We start from the raw sequence: 6,618 nt of genomic DNA on the forward strand, positions 1-6,618 counted from the left end.
GACTTGAGTTCCTAGACTAAAAAGATCAAGATATGAGCTGAATAGTCCGTATCTTAACTGTCTATGTCTTAACACAGTCACCTCAAAGATGATTTAAAAAAAATACTAGTAAGAAAATTGTAAGGGAGCTTGAATGCTATTATAGTTATATATTTTTTTACAAAGTCTGAAGAATTTAAAAATGCATATACAGCGTTTTCCTGTATTTTTGTATGCAAAGTCTAGTAATAAATAATCATATTCATTACTCCTCATTTGATCAGATTTTAAATCTGACACCTAGAGAGAGAAAATTATTTATCTGATAAAGTCTAATTATCAGGAAGTCTGCTTCTAGAGGAAATTTTTTTTCTAGAAGGCATTTGCTGAGCGAAGGTAGGAGAGCGTAGATAGAGATCAGTCATGGTTTGGGGACAGAGACCTCAATTCTCTTACTCATATATGTCTTCCACCTCATTTAGTACTCTATTTGGCATACAATATATTATTTTTATTTTGTTTTTATTATATATAAATAATATATAATATTATATATAATTTTATTATAAAACCATCCTTTTGGCATTAGTTGGTTACAGTTATAGTAAGATATTGTGAGTGTGGCAGAGCAGCTTTAATGTAACAATTGCATTTCTTACTTCCTGCACCAAAATTTAAGTTACCTCATATCCATTACCTACAAATTATATCAAACATTAATGCTGCAAATCCTAATGCATATACCATTTAGGGAGGAGTTGATGCTAAGGGGTTAGAGTAAATGTTGATAAGACTACAAAAGTTTCTTTTGGGGACTATGTCCCCCCCCCATTACTTTGCTTTCAAAGAATCAGATTACTTCGTGCTAGTCTGAATAGCAGTGGCACCCGAGGGACAGCAGACTCGCTTCTTGTTAAAAAGCAATACCCGTGCATTGCATGTTTTACACCACAGGCAAAGGGAATGATAGCTCTCGTTTTCAACTCCTGCATTAGAGATTTTTTAAAAAAATAAAAGCATTTTATCAAGTTCTTCTAGATGGTGTTATTGTTGTACATTTGTTGGTGGGTGACTTTCTGTGCAATGTTTACTTTGTAGGGATCTTCCAATGTATCTCCAATATTTATTTCTTCTTGTGTCCTTTTCTTTAGCTAGGATTTCACATAAACTCTACTGCTTTATTAAGAGTGTCTTCCTTGTTGTCACATTGGTTTTCCAGCCTATCTTTATGAATATTCACAAGAAAGGCAATTAGGTAGGGGAAAATATGACTTGGTTGCAATTCAAGAAGTTGATTTAATAGATTGGGGTATTTGGAAACAACATGATCCTGAAAAATCCCTTTCAAATAATTCCATGCACTTTCGTTATGTGAAACTAGTTTGATCATTTCCACAGTGTACTGGATTTCCTTTCCAGTACAGCACGATCATTGTAGCCAGTGGCATTCGAAATTATGAAGTGTTTTGTTCCAAACAGAATTATTTCTCATGTCCTTTTTAAGAAATTGATCTACAGAATCCCGAAGTTTAAATTCCCAAATAACCCAATATTGATGTTGCCAGGTGTTATAATTCTTTGCATCCTAATTAACAATATCAACAATAAATTCAAGCTCCTCAGATGGAGCTTTTTGCCATTCCACTAACACTGGCCTATGAGCCAAACTTTATAGTTTGGGGCTGTTCTTCAATTATTGCAGAGATGTAGTTTATTTCCTCTACAGAAATGCCACACTGCATAATTGGCTGCATTTAACTCAACAGCATCTCTGGTTACTTTAAAAACTCATTCAGTTCTTTGATCAAGCTGCAGATGGCCCAGAAATAATCATAAACATCTCTAAATTTTTTATTATAAATGATGTGGACCACTGGATTGGGGCAATCCTTCTGTGGCACTGGATCTATATCAGCCTATTCTGCACTGCCTCTGTACAGAACGTAGATAGGTGAGTCCAGGCTCAGGAACCTGTCGTCCAAAGGGGATGCCACTGCTTCTCCAGCCTTGGCTGCCATCACTTCTTGTTTCTGCTGGTGCAGCTGGGGGATGACTGGGGCTGTGGTGGTTCCAGCTGACCTGGCTTGTTGCCCTGTATAGCCTCCCTGACCCCGTCAGTGTCGTCATCTTGCATTGGTCCACAGTGGAGGTGGCGGCAAACAGTATGTTGTTATTATCACAAATCCAGGTAACAGGAGGACACACTGCTAACAGATGAGAAGTTTGCCATCTTTGATCTTATATCTTTAATAAACTTTTCTTGGCCTAATTACATATGTTAATTACTGTGTCTTGTTTTTGGAGAATTTGTGAAAAGGACTACTTCCAAAATAAGATGTTCTATACATTTGATTGCTGCTTTTTGACATTTTTTAATGCCTGGCAGCTGAGATCAGCAAATTAATATTGATTTTTCCCCCATACGAATTCTGCTCTCTTAACCTTGACAGAGCTGGAAGTTCAGATCGGGAATAAGAAAAAAGATTCAAGAATGTGTTTTATAATGTATATATTATAATGTGTGTTTATATATGCAATCACATATATATGTAATCAGATAGATAGATAGATAAATAGGTAGAACATGAGTTCACACTAGCTAGCTAGCTATTAGATAGCCTGGATTGCTATCTATAAGATTGTCTCTCATGAAATGGAGTGATTTTTCTATTACATACTATACTGTGTTTCTTTCTGGATTAGTTTATTTGTGAAATGGACCCTAACATCTTCCTTTCCTGTTGCTGTCTTGCCTGGGTTTCCATGTGCATTCATGTTTCCCTGACTATCTCTGGCTCTTCAATAGCAACTCGAAAGTCTAGCAGCATATTGGCCATGGTAGAAAACAGGTCTTATTCCTGGTGACATATTTCTGTGTGCAATTAGTTCTCCTCAGGATTGCATATTATTTTCTTATTACATTATTATCTCACAACTTTTATGCAAGTACTCATAAGTACATTAAAGGAGAATTGCCCAAAAAACATGGCCACATATTTAAGGAATTATGTTTGTTAAAATTTTACTCTTAAATTCATTTTACATTCTTGAGGCATTCAACAATAATCTTTCACGTTAGAGAAATCCAAAGTTGGGGAGACACAGTGATTACTATAAGTGCATGATTTTCAAGTTGAAAACAATTAATCCTCCTCTTCTGTTGACTCTATCTAAAGAAAGATTGTCTTTATAAAGTAATCATTAATTTATAGTCTCATATTATTTTATCAATCTGCCAACCAGAGCTCCTGATCAATATTAATAGTAGAACTGAATAACAGTTTCATTTATTGATTATCTGAACATGTCAGGCATTGAAATTGTGAATGCCTTCAAGGAGTTTATAGTCCAGTGGGAAGATGTACATTAATATTCATATAATATAATCCCAAAGCAAAAAAAAACACATTTAAATTTTAAGTTGTACTATAGCCTTTTATTAGATAAATATGATCTTTGTTAAACTTTGAAATTAAGTAAAAATTTTTATTTCTGTTTCTGAGTGGGTTATTGCTATCCCAAGTTGTGATGGTAAATGGCAGTGTTAGGATTTGAGTTCAAATAATAACTCAACCAGAAAGGTTGAGTACTCCTGTGATTTTTATATGTAGCTGAATTAGCATTACATGAAGTAGGTTTGCATTATGGGGAGAACCCGGCAAAAACTTTTGTTTTGGTTTACTTTCTATTCAGTGGTGATATAGCAGAAAATGTTAGATTTGCTCCCAACCTGTCAAATGTATCCAAACCACAAGAGGGAGAAACACCTACTTTGTAAAAGTATTTCTGGATGCAATCTCCTTTATGAATGCTGGTTGACATTTCTGACCTGGGCACTGCTTCAGAGGAGGTTATTCTCTATCGAGTGATGGGGCATAGATGAACAGTGAAAATCTGGGATTTATTATGCCACATAGACTATAATCCTTCATATTCTAGGCTCTGATTTCTTCTACTGGTGATACCAGAAGTATAAGAGGGTCTCACTCCAAGTACTCTATTAATATACATGATTTGTCTCTGCCTCACACAAACACACATAAACACTCAGACTTAAACACACACACATTTATACACAAAGCCTCCAGTGATTTGGACTATTTATGGAAAAGGCAGGCTTTGGTTCCTAAATCCAGCAGTAATTACTTTAGTTTTTGAAGCATAAGATTTGATTACTCATATATTATTAAGCATGATGCATAATAGTTTTGACTATTATTTCATGCAGCTCTTCTAAAAAAGGAGTCTCACTGTTGAGCTCAAAAAGACCAATGTTTTGCATAGGCAGAGCAAATTACTGGCAACCTTTGCCACGAAATGTATAGGGTTTTAGGAAGCCCTGAAATAGAGACTAGTCAGACTAGTGTTTTTTGTTTGTTTGTTTAATTATATTTAGAAAATTAAACTTAATGAGGTGACATTGATCAAAAAGAGTACATAGGCTTCTTTTTTAAAAATTTTATTTAGAAAATTAAATTTAACAGTGTGACATTGATTAATAGGAGTATATAGGTTCCAGGTAAACATTTTTATAGCATTTGAACTATTGATTATGTTGTGTGCCCATCTCCCAAAGTCAAATCATTTTCCATCACCATATATTTGTCCCCCCTTACTCCCTTCCCCTCACCCCCTCCACCACATCCCTTTTCCCCTGGTAATAAACATTTCACTTTTATCTGTGTCCATCAGTCTGTTTTATACTTATTTCACTCAATATAATGTCCTCAAGGTCCATCCATGTTGTCGTGATTGGCACTGTGACATTTCTTATGGCTGAGTAGTATTCCCTTGTATATATGTACCACATCTTTTTTAGGTTTCAGGTAAACATTTCTATAGCATTTGAACTGTTGATTATGTTGTGTACCCATCACCCAAAATCAAATCATTTTCTGTCACCATATATTTGTCCCTCTTTGCTCCATCTGACCAGTGATTTTTTTTAAGGGAAAACACTTACAAAGAAGACATTGGGAGGTTTGAAAAGGTAAGTGAGTTTGAAGAGTGGAGCATGTAGCTACTGATTAAATACTACATGATAAAATGTAGTTCTTAAACTTAAGCAGAATTTGAGCCCCAAACAATGAAAGGAGAACACGGTATAAATTATTTTCTATATATATGATTCAAAAACCAGAGCTAGAGTCTGGGTGAAAATCTTTTACCAGTATGATGCTCTCCCATGAAATCTGTTTGTGACCTCAGAATATGATGCATAAAAATGACCAGTAAGCAAGGGGAAAGGATAGGTTAGTGCATGGCACTAGAAAAATTTGGCTTACTATATGTACAGTAATAAAGCTGATCTCCATTTTAATCAATCTAACAGTTCACTCAATGCATTAAAGACCTTGGTATAAAAAGTTAAATATTACCAATTAAAGAAAGATAGAGAATAGTTTGTAACTTAGGAGAGAAGAAAGACTTTAATATGATAAATGATATGGAGTATTGTTTCATATGTCTATTGAACATTTGTGTGTCCTCTTTGTATAAGCTTCTGTTTAGATCCTTTGCTCATTTTTAAATTACATTGTTTGTTTTTTGGTGGTGACTTTTATAAGTTTCCTAAAGATTTTGGATATTAATCCCTTATCAGATGTATCATTGGTGACCAGGCGGTGGCGCAGTGGATAGAGCATCAGACTGGGATAAGGAGGACTCAGGTCAAGACCCCTAGGTCTCCAGCTTGAGCGCGGGCTCATCTGGTTTGAGCAAGGTTCACCAGCTTGGACCCAAGGTTGCTGGTTTGAGCAAGGGATCACTCAGTCTGCTATAGCACCTGGGTAAAGGCACATATGAGAAAGCAATCAATGAACAACCAAGGTGCCACAACGAAGAATTGATGCTTCTCATTTCTGTCCCTTCCTGTCTCTTTGTTCCTATCTGTCTCTCCCTCTCTCTCTCTCTCTCTCTCTCTCTCTCTCTCTCTCTCTCTCACACACACACACACACACACACACACATAATATATATATGCTTTCAGATGTATCATTGGTAAATATGCTCTTCCACTCAGTGCTTTTCATTTTGTTGATGATTTCTTTTGATGTGCAAAGACTTTTTAGTTTGATGTAGTCTCATTTATTTACTTTTTCTTTTATTTCCCTTGCCCAAGGTGATATATCAGAAAAAATATTGCCATGAGAAATATCTGAGATTTTACTGCCTATGTTTTCCTCTAGGATTTTTATGGTTTCAAATATAAAATTTAAATCTTTAATTCATTTTGAGTTTATACTTATATATGGTGTAAGGAGGTGGTGTAGTTTCATTTCTTTTTGCATGTATCTGTTCAATTTTCTCAACACTGTTTATAGAATAGATTAGACTATCTTGACCCCATATGTGTTTGCCTCCTTTATCAAATATTAATTGACCATATAGGCATAGGTTTATTTCAGGGTTCTCTATTCTGTTCCATTGATCTATATATCATTTTTTATGCCAGTACCATGCTGATTTGATTACTATGACCTTGTAATATAGTTTGATATCAAGTAGCATGATTCCTTCAAATTTGTTCTTTCTCAAGATTGCTGTGGTTGTTTGAGTTCACTGTTCTCTATAAATTTTTGGAATATTTGTTCTGGTTTTGTGAAATACAGTATTAGTATCTTTATAGGCATTCACTGA

The 6,618-nt window shown here is 35.0% G+C and overlaps 1 pseudogene; it reads right to left on the reverse strand.

Annotated features, from left to right (window-relative positions):
• Window positions 1-1,023: 1,023 nt before the first annotated feature.
• Window positions 1,024-2,113, reverse strand: LOC136306646 (protein farnesyltransferase/geranylgeranyltransferase type-1 subunit alpha pseudogene; annotated as a pseudogene).
• Window positions 2,114-6,618: the final 4,505 nt, after the last annotated feature.

The sequence above is a fragment of the Saccopteryx bilineata genome, chromosome 5 (genome assembly GCF_036850765.1).
Source record: "Saccopteryx bilineata isolate mSacBil1 chromosome 5, mSacBil1_pri_phased_curated, whole genome shotgun sequence".
In the NCBI taxonomy this organism is placed as follows: domain Eukaryota; kingdom Metazoa; phylum Chordata; class Mammalia; order Chiroptera; family Emballonuridae; genus Saccopteryx; species Saccopteryx bilineata.